Genomic DNA, 16233 nt, shown 5'->3' on the forward strand with positions numbered 1-16233 from the left:
ATTAGCCGGGTTTGGTGGCACGCACCTGTAATCCCAGCTAGTCGGGAGGCTGAGGCAGGAGAATCACTTCAACCCAGGAAGTGGAGGTTGCAGTGAGCTGAGATCGTGCCACTGCACTCCAGCCTGGGCGACAGAGCAAGACTCCATCTCAAAAAAAAAGAAGAAATGAGGCATCAAGCCATGAAAAGTCATGGAGGAATCTTAAACGCATATTATCAAGTGAAAGAAACCATATGATCCAGCAATTCCTCTTCTGGATTTATACCCAAAGGAAATGAAATTGGTACCTTGTAAAGATATCTATGCTCCCATGTTCATTGCAGCATTATTCACGATAGCCAAGTTAGAGAATCAACCTAAGTGTCAGTAAGTGAGTGGATAAAAAATTGTGATATGTATGTACAATGCAATATTGTTCAGACTTAAGGAGATCCTGCCATTTTCAGCAACATGGATAGACATGGAGAACATTATGCTAAATGAAATGAGGCAGACACAGAAGGAAAAATACTGCATGATCTCACGTTCATGTGGAATCTGAAAAAGTCAAATACATATGAAGAGTAGAACAGTGGTTATGTGGGGGATGGGAAGATGTTCATCAAAGGGTATAAAGTTGCAGTTATGTAGAATGAATAAGTCTACAGAGCTAATGTACAGCATGATGACTATATTTAATATTGTTTACTGAAAAATTTGCCAAGAGGGTAGATTTCAGGTGCTTTTACCACAAGGAAGGAAGAAAGGGAGGAGGAAGGGCGAGTGGGAAGGAAGGGAGGGAGGAAAGAAAAGATAACTATGTGAGAGGGTAGATATGTTAATTTGCTTGACTCTAGTAATCATTTCTCTATGTATATCAAAACATCATGTTGTACACCTTAAATGTATGTAATAAAACAAAAAAAATCTGAAAAGGCTACATACTGTATGATTCCAAGTATGTGACATTCTGGAAAAGGCAAAACTATGCAGAAAATGAAGATCAGTGGTTGCCAGAGTTTAGCAGAGGGAGTGTGAATAGGCAGAGCACCTTCACCTTTAGGACAGTGAAATGAATCTGTATGATACTATAATAGTGGACACGTGTCATTATATATTTGTCAAAACCTATAGAATGTACAGCACCAAAAGTGAACCCTGTAATGTAAATTATGGACTTTGTGTGATAATGACATGTTAATGTATGTACATTGATTGTAACAAATGTACCACTCTCGTGCAGGATGTCGATTGTAGGGGAAGCTGTGTATGTGTGGGGGGCAGGAGGTATATGGGAACTCTGTACTTTCTGTTCAACTTTGTTGTGAACCTAAAACTGCTACTAAAATTATTAAAGAAAACACAAATAAGGAAAGAAACAAACTCAGAGGGAAAGAGGAAACAGACAATATAAGACCAGATGAAAACTTAAAAAGCTACATTTAATAACTTTAGAGAACTAAAAGAAAATACTGCATTCTTGAAACAAAAATAAGGAATTATAAAAAGGGTATATTCAGAAAACCAAAAGTCCTAGAAGTCAAAATTAGTTCAATTGTTGGGTTGGGAGAGTTACAGAAGTTTCCTGGAGGTGGAAAAAAAGAGAAAGCTTGAAAGTGGGAGAGAAAAGATAAGAAAATTAGAAGATCGGTCCAGGAAGTACCACATGCAAATAATAGAAATTTTGCAACAAGAAAAAACTAAAAGGGATGGTAGAAAATTATTAACAAAATAATACAAAAAACTTGATGTAACTGAAGGAAATTAGTTTCAAGATTAAAAGTTTTCCTCCTAGTGTCCAGTATAATACTTGTAAGATAATTGTTACCCAAGACATACTGTGAATGATCAGAAATCCAGTTATATAGATAATATTCTAAAAGCTTACAAGAGAAGGAACAGACAACACAAAAAAAATTTCATGCAAAGAATCAAGAACCACAGTAGTGAAAGTCTTCCTAGGAGCAATACTGTAAACTAGATGACTATGAAACAATACCTTCAAAATTCTTGGGGGGAAATGATTTTAATATAGAATTCTATAACTAGCCAAACTGTTGCTTAAGTGTGAAGTTTGAACAATGTCATTTTCATATATGCAGGGTCTCAAAAATTTTTATTCACCCTTACTTAGTGAACAATAGAGTATACCCTTTACCAAAGTTAGAGAGTAACAAAGAAACAAGGAATCAGGCACAGGGAAGAAGTGGAAGGAATTCCCAGGACATAACTAAGCAGCAGATCTAAGCACCATCTACAGATTGGAGTTGTGAGGTTTTTTGTGTTTTTGGGAGGGGGTGTTGAGATGGGATCTCACTGTGCTGCCCAGGCTGGAGTGTAGTGGTGTAATCTTGGCTCACTGCAGCCTCCACCTCCCAGGCTCAAGTGATCCTCCTGCCTCAGCCTCCTGAGTAGCTTCCTACCTCAGCCGCCCGAGTAGCTGGGACTGCAGATGTGCACCACCACGCCTGGCTAATTTTTGTACTTTTTGTAGAGATAGGGTTTCACCATGTTGGTCAGGCTGATCTGAAACTCCTAAGCTCCAGCGATCTGCCCACTTCAGCCTCCCAAAGTACTGGGATTATAGGTGTGAGCCACCGCCTGGCTGGAGTTGTTCTTTTCACAAAGGCACAGTCCTCGCTCCAGGTCATGCTTGCCCTCAGGATTGTGTTCAGGATGGAAACTCTTTTCTTATTCCTCTGAGTAAAGGGATTGTCTTTCTCATTTGTTGGTCTAACTCTTAAGTTGTATTAACAGTGCTTGAGTAGATTAGCAGTCAAGCCGGGCTGTTAAAAAACTCTTAAGAATAAAATAGGGATTGAACCAAGGTAGTAATAAGGTGAATAAAAGAAAGAAACAGGTTAACAAATGGTGGGGTGCAGCAGAGTTCCAGTTGAGAGGAGCTGGTATCTGAGTAAATGTGGACAATAAAGGAGAAGGAGATGTCTAGTGTATCTCCCAGGTTTTTGGCTTGAGCCACTGGATTAATGATAGTGTCATCAATGAAGATAGGAACACAGTAGGAGGAGGTTGTTCAAAATAAAAATGAGTTCAGTTTTGGACTTTTAAGTATATGTAGGTGGACAAGGCTTAGAACTGAAGCACAGGATAGAAATTCATTCATTCAATACTCTTGTCTACTAATAATAAAGAGATAAATAAGAGCCAGTTACTTCCCTGAAAAAGCTCATAGTCTAATAGGGGAAACAAATACATAAGCAAATAACTTATAATGTAGTATGATAAATTTAACAGTTTAAATATGTATAAGGTATAGTGATATCTCAGAAGAGAGAGTAACTTTGATATGGACAGGAGGCAGGGAAATACTGGGTACAAGAGGGTGGATCCCCAGCAAAGGCCCCCACCCCCACAAGCCTGGAAACCCATGGCCCTAATTGGGAACAGGCATTTCTGTTTTCATGTCCAAATGTTGCCTTTTGCCTGCCATCCCCCCATCCTGTACCCATATAAACCCCAAATTCCAGGTCCACAGGCAGACGAGCAGACAAACAGAGGAGCAGAAGAGGAGCACAGTAGAGGAGAGAAGAGAAGGAGTGTCTGAACATCAAGGAGAGGTCGGCTGGGGACAGCTGGAGAGGAGATTGGCCATGGGACAGCCAAACTCCAGGGGAAGATCATCTTCCCACTCCATCCCCTTTCCAGCTCCCCATCCATCTCACTGAGAGCCACCTCCTTCACCTAATACAATTCCCACATTCACCATCCTTCAAGTCCGTCTGTGACCTGATTCTTCCTGGACACAGGAAAAGAAACTGGGTATGAAGAGGGCACTGAGCTGGTTAATACTTAAGCAATCTGTGGATGGCAGAGCTAAAAGAGCACTGTATAGCACGCCCACTGGGGCTTCAGGAGTTGCAGGCATGTACTCCTAGATGCTGCTGTGGGGCTGGAGCCCAAAAGCGCTCTCCCTGCCTCCTACACCTGCCGGTCTGTGAGCTCCCCCTCCTGTAAGGGGTTTGAGAGTGCAGTGGCCGAACAGAACTTACAAGCCACAGCCCTGTCGCAGGCCCTGCCGTTCGTGGGGAATCAGGGGACTCTCTTGTTTCAACTTGCCCTTAGTTGGAGGGCGAGGATCAGTAAATGTTCATGGACAACTAAGCTGAAAAGGAATTTGACTAGCAGACTAGGCAAGAGAGAATATTCCAGCATGTGCAAGGATACAAAGTCATATACTACATATTGTATTCAAAGTACCAAAAATAGTTTACTGTTATTAGTAGTACATAAAGTACAAAGGAGAAAATTAAACTGGAGAGTTAGACAAGTCTCAGATCCCAAGGAATTTGTAGTTTTTGCTGAAGCAGTGAGAAGCCACTGAGGTTGTTGAAAAAGAGTCAAAGTAGATACTGGAATCCACTGTTGGTTGCTTCCAAAGACAATTTTGGTCCTTCCTAGTGCCCAGAACATAATCTCTTTCTCTGGCAAAGAGAATGTAGTCTTCTGTCTTCCTTTTCATAAAGAAGGTTACAATTATTTTATGAAGATTGTAATTTCTAGTAATGATAATGGAATAAAGAAGGAGTGAAATGGCCCTTGTGTGCTCCTCTTTTTTTTTTTCTTTTTTAAGGCAAAAAGGTTTTAAAACCCTCTGGAGCACTGATTCTCAATACCTTCTTTTTATAACATTTTCTAAATGCTCCCTTTACTATATGAAATGAAATTCCCATAGGTATTATACCCTACTGCAGTGAGCTAAGTAATGCTTCCCGAAAAGGTAGCCACATCCTAGTCCCTGAAACCTGTAATTGTTACCTTATATAGCAAAAAAGAACTTTGCAGATGTGACTGAGTTAAGATGTTGAGATGGAGAGATTATCCTGGTGGACTCTAAATTCAGTCACATGTTTCATGGAGGGAATATCATAGAGGAGATGCAGGCAACACGACCTCTGAGGCAGAGACTGGAATGACATGACCACAAATCAAGGCATGCCAGCAGCTACCAGAGACTGCAAGAGGCAAGGAATGGATTCTTTCTAGAGCCTTCAGAAGAGTGGCCCTGCGGACACCTTGATTTACACATCATGAAACTGGTTTTGGATTTCTGGACTTTAGAACTGAGAAAGAATAAATTTCTGTTGTTTTAAGCCATGAAGTTTGTGATTATTTCTTACAGCAGCCTTAGGAAGCTAATATACTACTTACTTCATATAATGCCATAACAATGAAATAAAGAAGACACAAAAAGTAAATGTTAGTGATGTGACTTTCCATTTAGGAAACGATTTTTTGCAAAGTTCCAAACAAAATAAATTATAGTCTTTTCTGCATTTACATGGTAATTGTATTTCTGGAAAATTTAATATATATTCAAACCATTAACCATTGTTTGTAGCATCTGCCATGTGCTTGACACACAGAGAGTATTTAATAAAAGCTGGATACATGGCGATGAATAGATGGATGTATTAAAACTACAAAGAGATTACATAAGTTCCAAAATAAACATGCAAGGCAAAAATTATGTGTAGTCAAAAGTGTCTTTAAAAATTCTTGGGCAGGCCCGGTGGCTCACACCTATAATCCCAGCACTTTGGGAGGACAAGGCAGGTGGATCACGAGGTCAGGAGTTTGTGACCAGTAGCCTGCCCAACATGGCGAAACCCCATCTCTACTAAAACTACAAAAAATTAGCCAGGCGTGATGGCGGGCGCCTGTAATCCCAGCTACTTGGGAGCCCGAGTCAGGAGAATCGCTTGAACCCGGGATGCAGAGGTTGCAGTGAGCTGAGATTGCCGCCACTGCACTCCAGCCTGGGCGACAAGAGCGAAACTCCATTTCCAAGGGAAAAAAAAATTCTTTACATAGCTTATCAAATATAGTGTTCAATATCTACATGACATTATGGACACTGACACATACCATTTCTCAATAGAGAGCTGACAGCCATCTCCCCCCATCCCCTCAGCATCGTTTGGGTATCCTATGAAGGACGTGAGTCGTTTTAGGGATGTAATGAATTCCATTCAGCACTATGAGATACTCTCACTGTGACAATCACAGAACTAAAACTGACTGAAAGGTAATAGATACGTTTCCCATTTCAAAGCTCACTGTGGACATTTTCTTATGGTTTGGAATGGTAGTGAGCTGTCCAAACTATATTTTGATCTGTTTTTCTTCTTTTGATCAGGGATCATAGTTCAGTAAACCGACAGTTAAACTAAGTGGGCTGATTGTATGGGTCTATCTAAAGTGAATTAGTGTACTTGTCTCATCCTTCTTATTAATGAGTGGTTCTAAACTGGACTTGGTTTTTCTCCCATGGGGCATTTGGCAATGTCTGGAGGCATTTCTGATTGTCACAGCTGGGGATTAGGGAGGGCAGGGTGAGGCAAGGGGCTATTGGCAGCTAGTGGGTAAAGGCCAGGAATGCTGCTAAACATTCTACAATACACAGGACAGCCCCCAACAACAAATAATGATCTGGGCCCAAAAGTAGTGGCAAGGTTGAGAAACCCTGGCAACATTATGTGTGTGCTCGCCTTGTGTAGTGATTCCTTTGTAGTGTTTACCTTGACGTTAGATTAAGTGTTCCCTTAAGCAGAAGCTGAATTTTTTGTTATTGAGTTGCAGTGAAGGGTGGGTGTGAATCTCTGCAGGGTTAAACATTTTTACATTAACCTTTCCTTTTTATTTTTATCAAAAGTAATATATGGTCATTGTGTGTGTGTGTGTGTGTGTGTGCACACACTTATGCAGAACTTAGAACAGTTCCCCACCCATTCTTCCCTAGTTTTATCCCATTTCCCAGAGTTAGCAACATGTAAAGGGTTTTGTTTTTAATTTTTTTGGCGATTGCCTCTCTAAGTCTAAATAATAGCTTTTGGTTATTTATTGATTTAAGAGATTATCTATTGACTCTTCACTGCACAAGGTTAGCAAAAGTTCAGCTACACTAATCCCTCCCCTTCTCCCTTCTAATATTCATTAGTTTATATTCGATTGTTCTTTGATTATTCTGTAACTCTAAATTAAATACATATAAACATTTAATTTTGTTCCATCAACTTTAGTCAGTATCTTTTTATCTTCTGCCTTTATTATACTAGCGCTTCTGTTCTTTCATCTTCCTTATTCCTATTTCCTATAGTCTGTCTGCTGTACCTTTACATTGTCAGATTGACAATATTTACTTTCTGTTTTATAATTATATTTGTTTGTTTTTATCTATAGGTTGAGGCCAAAAGTTGAAAACTATTACCATTTATAGGATATAACTGTAAATATTGTTCACTGAAGAGCTAAGTAGTATACTGAGATCTCAGAATCATCTCTATATATGCAATATCACATCCTCTGTGCCATGAGAAAGAATGTCCCTAGTATTCTAGCATTCTGTTTTCTGTGTTGGTTGTTTTAAAATCATGCCACATTCAGTTGGCACATTGGCATCTAAACACATGGTAAGAAAGATCAGAAGTGTCCATGAAATTGCATGGTGAATATTCAAAAAATGAATGACCTGCATAGACAAAGAATACAAAAAAAAAAGGTCAGAGGAAAATGATAGAAAACACAAGAAAGACAAGAATTTCAAAATAATAAGGGTACATTCCCCATGGCTAGCTTTCTGAGAGTTGAACTGTATTTAAATAACTCATGTCCCTCAACCCAGATCCAAAGATAATATTGCTGCTGCTGAAACTTGGGCTCTGTACTATGACCAGAGTTTATTAATTGTCCTATTTCATTGAGGAAAAAATGCAAAGCAGACAGAACACTGGAATAACTAGCTGGAAATATTCCACTATTTCATGGGAAGCAGGTTTCTAAGCGATTCCTGTGGAGGCCAAACTCTTGCTCTCACAAAAATATTATAGCATTAAAGTGTGCCTTGATGGTACATTAAGGAAGAAATTTTCCCCAAATTTACTTGATTAAGATTTATAGCCTTTCTGCTCCCACAAAACATAGCATTGATTTCTTTAATATCAAAAGTTTCCTAAAATAAACTGCTAATGATTGCTTTCAGTCATTTGTTTACTTAAGGTCAGTCATGCCAAGTACTGTTTGTATCAATTCTTGTAAAAGACTCAATTTTTTAATTGTCATAATTACTGTTATTCCTGTTCTGTAGGAATATGCTATTAATGTAACTGGACATCACCACATCTTATTTTTGTATCTCTCAAAACATCTTTCATAAAACTTTGATGGTAGGAAAGAGCTGAAAAAAAATCTCCTGTTAGTAGACCAAGCAATACTTCAATTACTAAACACCAGAGAAAATTAAAATTACAGCTTAAATAAAACCTACCAGATATTTGGTAGAGAAAATGGAACTGTACAAAAATGTGGTTTTTAAAAATAAAGTTCTACCACTTGTATTATATTCATTATAGACTATTGGAAATCCTTCCCTGCCAAAAAAGAAGAAAGAAAAAAAAGTTTGTGACCATTTGTAATTCATTTTAGTCTTTTTATGTATTTTTTCACCTAAAATAATATTGGCATTTTAATATTTTAAATAGAGTTTTAAATGGCTACATATTATTCTATCAAAAATACCTACCACAATTTATGTAACCACTTTCTCATTGTTGAGCATTTAGGTTAGTTTTGTTTTTCCAGTTGAAACAATACCCCCTGAGTATCTTTGCATATGATGATTTCTCTTGATTTTAGTTTTACTTAAGACAAGCTCTTAGGGGTCAAATGTTTTAAATATTTTAAAGTTTCATTGTTCAAATTGCATTTCAACAGTCAATACCAGTTTACACTGTTTTCAGCATTTTAAGAAATTGCCCAAATGACAGAGCAGAATTTTAAAAATATTTCCCTAGTGTTGATTTAGTTTATATGCTGAGATGCTGCAGATTTTTTGTTGTTAAAAAGTGAGTATGTGGAGATCAAACATTTGGCTGACTGTGTACACATTTTATTAAAGCCTCAATGTTAAGCAAGAAGCCATTACTCATATTCATGTTGTCTCGGGCATGGAAAAGTGCTTCTAATTTTTGCAACATAAAAGAAGTCCAATGGCAGTGACAGACTGAATGACTAGCTAGATATGCTGACCGGAAAGCTAGAATTAGGATTTGAACATTGTAGTCAGTCTCCATTTAAGAGCCTAATGGTTTTTTCTTCTCAATTTGGAAGTTTGCTGCATTTAGAGATATTTTTATAAAACTAAAAAAAATAGACCCAGAGAGCAAGTTTGAGATTACTAAAATGTATACCGCTATTGTCAGAGTTGCAGTTCAAACTGTCTTCATTAAGCTGTTAGTTTGATTACATTTTCTCAAACAGTAACTGTTGTATTTTAATTTTTTAAATTAAAAATAAGTGTTTTAAATTTTAGGTAATTGAAAGACCAATTCTTTTTGGAATCTTTCAGTATTATGGTTTTGGTTCACAGTAAAGGTATTTGCTTACTACGTTTACTAAATATACTATCTATAATTTATTTTGTTGCATAAAAATAAGACAAACTCCAGTTAGCTTTTTTGATGGATATTACCTTGACGACTTGCTCACTGACAGAGAAACTGATGCAAAATAGGTCATTTGAAAAGCAGGTGTTTGATATATCCCCATATGTAACACTGAAAAGCCTTCTTGCTCTAGATTTTTTTTTAATGATAATGATCTCTTTTTTATTTATTTATTTTTTTATTATTGTACTTCAAGTTTTAGGGTACATGTGCACAATGTGCAGGTTTGTTACATATGTATCCATGTGCCATGTTGGTGTGCTGCACCCAGTAACTCGTCATTTAGCATTAGGTGTATCTCCTAATGCTGTCCCTCCCCCCTCCCTCCACCCCACAACAGTCCCCGGAGTGTGATGTTCCCCTTCCTGTGTCCATGTGTTCTCATTGTTCAGTTCCCACCTATGAATGAGAACATGTGGTGTTTGGTTTTTTGACCTTGCGATAGTTTACTGAGAATGATGATTTCCGGTTTCATCCATGTCCCTACAAAGGACATGAACTCATCATTTTTTATGGCTGCATAGTATTCCATGGTGTATATGTGCCACATTTTCTTTCTTTTTTTTTTTTTTTTTTTTGAGACGGAGTCTCGCTCTGTTGCCCAGGCTGGAGTGCAGTGGCACGATCTCGGCTCACTGCAAGCTCCGCCTCCTGGGTTCACACCATTCTCCTGCCTCAGCCTCTCTGAGTAGCTGGGACTACAGGCGCCCGCCACCACGCCCGGCTAATTTTTTTTGTATTTTTAGTAGATACGGGGTTTCACCGTGGTGTTGATCTCCTGACCTCGTGATCCGCCCGCCTCGGCCTCCCAAAGTGCTGGGATTACAAGCTTGAGCCACCGCCCCCGGCCACATTTTCTTAATCCAGTCTATCATTGTTGGACATTTGGGTTGGTTCCAAGTCTTTGCTATTGTGAATAGTGCCGCAGTAAACATACGTGTGCATGTGTCTTTATAGCAGCATGATTTATAGTCCTTTGGGTATATACCCAGTAATGGGATGGCTGGGTCAAATGGTATTTCTAGTTCTAGATCCCTGAGGAATCGCCACACTGACTTCCACAATGGTTGAACTAGTTTACAGTCCCACCAACAGTGTAAAAGTGTTCCTATTTCTCCACATCCTCTCCAGCACCTGTTGTTTCCTGACTTTTTAATGATGGGCATTCCAACTGGTGTGAGATGGTATCTCATTGTGGTTTTTATTTGCATTTCTCTGATGGCCAGTGATGATGAGCATTTTTTCATGTGTTTTTTGGCTGCATAAAAGTCTTCTTTTGAGAAGTGTCTGTTCATGTCCTTTGCCCACTTTTTGATGGGGTTGTTTGTTTTTTTCTTGTAAATTTGTTTGAGTTCATTGTAGATTCTGGATATTAGCCCTTTGTCAGATGAGTAGGTTGCGAAAATTTTCTCCCATTCTGTAGGTTGCCTGTTCACTCTGATGGTAGTTTCTTTTGCTGTGCAGAAGCTCTTTAGTTTAATTAGATCCCATTTGTCAATTTTGGCTTTTGTTGCCATTGCTTTTGGTGTTTTAGACATGAAGTCCTTGCCCATGCCTACGTCCTGAGTGGTAATGCCTAGGTTTTCTTCTAGGGTTTTTATGGTTTTAGGTCTAACATGTATGTCATTAATCCATCTTGAATTAATTTTAGTATAAGGTGTAAGGAAGGGATCCAGGTTCACCTTTCTACATATGGCTAGCCAGTTTTCCCAGCACCATTTATTAAATAGGAAATCCTGGCTGGGCACGGTGGCTCATGCTTGTAATCCCAGCACTTTGGGAGGCCGAGGCGGGCAGATCACAAGGTCAGGAGATTGAGACCACGGTGAAACCCCATCTCTACTAAAAATACAAAAAAATTAACCAGGCATGGTAGCGGGCCCCTGTAGTCCCAGCTACTCAGAGAGGCTGAGGCAAGAGAATGGCGTGAACCCAGGAGGCGGAGCTTGCAGTGAGCCGAGATTGCGCCACTGCACTCCAGCCTGGGCGACAGAGCGAGACTCCGTCTAAAAAAAAAAAAAAAAAAAAAAAAATAGGGAATCCTTTCCCCATTTCTTGTTTTTGTCAGGTTTGTCAAAGAGCAGATAGTTGTAGATATGTGGCATTATTTCTGAGGGCTCTGTTCTGTTCCATTGGTCTATATCTCTGTTTTCGTACCAGTATGATGCTGTTTTGGTTACTGTAGACTTGTAGTATAGTTTGAAGTCAGGTAGCGTGATGCCTCCAGCCTTGTTCTTTTGGCTTAGGATTGACTTGGCAATGCAGGCTCTTTTTTGGTTCCATATGAACTTTAAAGTAGTTTTTTCCAATTCTGTGAAGAAAGTCATTGGTAGCTTGATGGGGATGGCATTGAATCTCTAAATTACCTTGGGCAGTATGGCCATTTTCACGATATTGATTCTTCCTACCCATGAGCATGGAATGTTCCTCCATTTGTTTGTGTCCTCTTTTATTTCATTGAGCAGTGGTTTGTAGTTCTCCTTGAAGAGGTCCTTCACATCCCTTGTAAGTTGGATTCCTAGGTATTTTATTCTCTTTGAAGCAATTGTGAATGGGAATTCACTCATGATTTGGCTGTCTGTCTGTTATTGGTGTATAAGAATGCTTGTGATTTTTGCACATCTATTTTGTATCCTGAGACTTTGCTGAAGTTGCTAATCAGCTTAAGGAGATTTTGGGCTGAGACGATGGGGTTTTCTAGATATACAATCATGTCATCTGCAAACAGGGACAGTTTGACTTCCTCTTTTCCTAATTGAATACCCTTTATTTCCTCCTCCTGCCTGATTGCCCTGGCCAGAACTTCCAATAGGACTGGTGAGAGAGGGCATCCCTGTCTTGTGCCAGTTTTCAAAGGGAATGCTTCCAGTTTTTGCCCATTCAGTACGATATTGGCTGTGGTTTTATCATAGATAGTTCTTATTATTTTGAGATCCGTCCCATCAATACCTAATTTATTGAGAGTTTTTAGCATGAAGGGTTGTTGAATTTTGTCAAAGGCTTTTTCTGCATCTATTGAGATAATCATGTGGTTTTTGTCTTTGGTTCTCTTTACATGCTGGATTACATTTATTGATTTTCGTATGTTGAACCGGCCTTGCATCCCAGGGATGAAGCCCACTTGATCATGGTGGATAAGCTTTTTGATGTTCTGCTGGATTCGGTTTGCCAGTATATTATTGAGGATTTTTGCGTCGATGTTCATCAGGGATATTGGTCTAAAATTCTCTTTTTTTATTGTGTCTCTGTCAGGCTTTGTTATCAGGATGATGCTGGCCTCATGAAATGTGTTAGGGAGGACTCCCTCTTTTTCTCTTGATTGGAATAGTTTCAGAAGGAATGGTACCAGCTCCTGCTTGTACCTCTGGTAGAATTCAGAATCCATCTGGTCCTGGACTTTTTTTGGTTGGTAAGCTATTAATTATTGCCTCAATTTCAGAGCCTGTTATTGGTCTATTCAGAGATTCAGGTTCTTCCTGGTTTAGTCTTGGGAGGGTGTATGTGCCCAGGAATTTATCCATTTTTCCTAGATTTTCTAGTTTATTTGCATAGAGGTGTTTATAGTATTCTCTGATGGTAGTTTGTATTTCTGTGGGATGGGTGGCAATATCCCCTTTATCATTTTTTATTGCATCTATTTGATTCTTCTCTCTTTTCTTCTTTATTAGTCTTGCTAGCGGTCTATCAATTTTGTTGATCTTTTCAAAAAACCAGCTCCTGGATTCATTAATTTTTTGAAGGGTTTTTTGTGTCTCTATCTCCTTCAGTTCTGCTCTGATCTTAGTTATTTCTTGCCTTCTGCTAACTTTTGAATGTATTTGCTCTTGCTTCTCTAGTTCTTTTAATTGTGATGTTAGGGTGTCAATTTTAGATCTTTCCTGCTTTCTCTTGTGGGCATTTAGTGCTATAAAGTTCCCTCTACGCACTGCTTTGAATGTGTCCCAGAGATTCTGGTATGTTGTGTCTTTGTTCTTGTTGGTTTCAAAAAATATCTTAATTTCTGTCTTCATTTCGTTATGTACCCAGTAGTCATTCAGGAGCAGGTTGTTCAGTTTCCATGTATTTGAGTGGTTCTGAATGAGTTTCTTAATCCTGAGTTCTATTTTGATTGCACTGTGGTCTGAGAGACAGTTTGTTATAATTTCTGTTCTTTTACATTTGCTGAGGAGTGCTTTACTTCCAACTATGTGGTCAATTTTGGAATAGGTGTGGTGTGGTGCCGAAAAGAATGTATATTCTGTTGATTTGGGGTGGAGAGTTCTGTAGATGTCTATTAGGTCTGCTTGGTGCAGAGCTGAGTTCAGTTCCTGGATAGCCTTGTTAACTTTGTGTCTCGTTGATCTGTCTAATGTTGACAGTGGGGTGTTAAAGTCTCCCATTATTATTGTGTGGGAGTCTAAGTCTCTTTGTAGGTCTCTAAGGACTTGCTTTATGAATCTGGGTGCTCCTGTATTGGGTGCATATATATTTAGGATAGTTAGCTCTTCTTGTTGAATTGATTCCTTTACATTATGTAATGGCCTTCTTTGTCTGTTTTGATCTTTGTTGGTTTAAAGTCTGTTTTATCCAAGACTAGGATTGCAACCCCTGCCTTTGTTTTCCATTTGCTTGGTAGATCTTCCTCCATCCCTTTATTTTGAGCCTATGTGTGTCTCTGCACGTGAGATGGGTTTCCTGAATATAGCACACTGATGGGTCTTGACTCTTTATCCAACTTGCCAGTCTGTGTCTTTTAATTGGAGCATTTAGCCCACTTACATTTAACGTTAATATTGTTATGTGTGAATTTGATCCTGTCATTATGATGTTAGCTGGTTATTTTGCTCGTTAGTTGATGCAGTTTCTTCCTAGCCTTGATGGTCTTTACAATTTGGCATGTTTTTGCAGTAGCTGGTACCACTTGTTCCTTTCCATGTTTAGTGCTTCCTTCAGGAGCTCTTTTAGGGCAGGCCTGGTGGTGACAAAATCTGTCAGCATTTGCTTGTCTGTAAAGGATTTTATTTCTCCTTCACTTATGAAGCTTAGTTTGGCTGGATATGAAATTCTGGGTTGAAAATTCTTTTCTTTAAGAATGTTGAATATCGGCCCCCACTCTCTTCTGGCTTGTAGAGTTTCTGCCGAGAGATCTGCTGTTAGTCTGATGGGCTTCCCTTTGTGGGTAACCCAACTTTCTCTCTGGCTGCCCTCAACATTTTTTCCTTCATTTCAACTTTGGTGAATCTGACAATTATGTGTCTTGGAGTTGCTCTTCTCGAGGAGTATGTTTGTGGCGTTCTCTGTATTTCCTGAATTTGAATGTTGGCCTGCCTTGCTAGATTGGGGAAGTACTCCTGGATAGTATCCTGCAGTGTTTTCCAACTTGGTTCCATTCTCCCTGTCACTTTCAGGTACATCAATCAAATAGAGATTTGGTCTTTTCACATAGTCCCATATTTCTTGGAGGCTTTGTTTCTTTCTTTTTATTCTTTTTTCTCTAAACTTCTCGCTTCATTTCATTCATTTGATCTTCTATCACTGATAGCCTTTCTTCCAGTTGATCGAGTCGGCTACTGAGGCTTGTGCATTCGTCACGTAGTTCTCGTGCCTTGGTTTTCAGCTCCAGCAGGTCCTTTAAGGACTTCCCTGCATTGATTATTCTAGTTAGTCATTCGTCTAATTTTTTTTTCAAGGTTTTTAACTTCTTTGCCATGGGTTCGAACTTCTTCCTTTAGCTTGGAGTAGTTTGATCGTCTGAAGCCTTCTTCTCTCACCTTGTCAAAGTCATTCTCCATCCAACTTTGTTCCATTGCTGGTGAGGAGCTGCGTTCCTTTGGAGGAGGAGAGGCGCTCTGCTTTTTAGAGTTTCCAGTTTTTCTGCTCTGTTTTTTCCCCATCTTTGTGGTTTTATCTACCTTTGGTCTTTGATGGTGGTGACCTACAGGTGGGGTTTTGGTGTGAATGTCCTCTCTGTTTGTTAGGTTTCCTTCTAACAGTCAGGACTCTCAGCTGCAGGTCTGTTGAAGTTTCCTGGAGGTCCACTCCAGACCCTGTTTGTCTGGGTATCAGCAGCGGTGGCTGCAGAACAGCGGATATTGCTGAACCGCAAATGTTGCTGCCTGATCGTTCCTCTGGAAGTTTTGTCTCAGAGGAGTACCTGGCCATGTGAGGTGTCAGTCTGCCCCTACTGGGGGTGCCTCCCAGTTAGGCTACTCAGGGGTCAGGGACCCACTTGAGGAGGCAATCTGTCTGTTCTCAGATCTCCAGCTGCGTGCTGGGAGAACCACTGCTCTCTTCAAAGCTGTCAGACAGGGACATTTAAGTCTGCAGAGGTTTCTGCTGCCTTTTGTTTGGCTATGCCCTGCCCCTAGAGGTGGAGTCTGCAGAGGCATGCAGGCCTCTTGGAGCTGTGGTGGGCTCCACCCAGTTCGAGCTTCCCGGCTGCTTTGTTTAGCTACTCAAGCCTTGGCAATGGCAGCGCCCCTCCCCCAGCCTCGCTAAGGTCTTGCAGTTTGATCTCAGACTGCTGTGCTAGCAATGAGCGAGGCTCCGTGGGCGTAAGACCCTCTGAGCCAGGCGTGGGATATAATCTCCTGGTGTGCCGTTTGCTAAGACCGTTGGAAAAGCGCAGTATTAGGGTGGGAGTGACTCGATTTTCCAGGTGCTGTCTGTCACCCCTTTCTTTGACTAGGAAAGGGAATTCCCTGACCCCTTTCGCCTCCCGGGTGAGGCGATGCCTCACCCTGCTTCGGCTCACTCTGGGTGTGCTGCACCCACTGTCCTGCACCCACTGTCCGACACTCCCTAGTGAGATGAA

General features: G+C 40.0%; 1 protein-coding gene across 1 annotated transcript in view; it reads left to right on the top strand.

The window, feature by feature from the left end:
- SLC38A6 (solute carrier family 38 member 6) overlaps positions 1–16233 on the top strand; it is a 67433-nt gene that overhangs the window by 13682 nt on the left and 37518 nt on the right. The window lies entirely within an intron of this gene.

This window comes from Nomascus leucogenys, chromosome 1a (assembly GCF_006542625.1).
Source record: "Nomascus leucogenys isolate Asia chromosome 1a, Asia_NLE_v1, whole genome shotgun sequence".
NCBI classification, from domain to species: Eukaryota; Metazoa; Chordata; class Mammalia; order Primates; family Hylobatidae; genus Nomascus; species Nomascus leucogenys.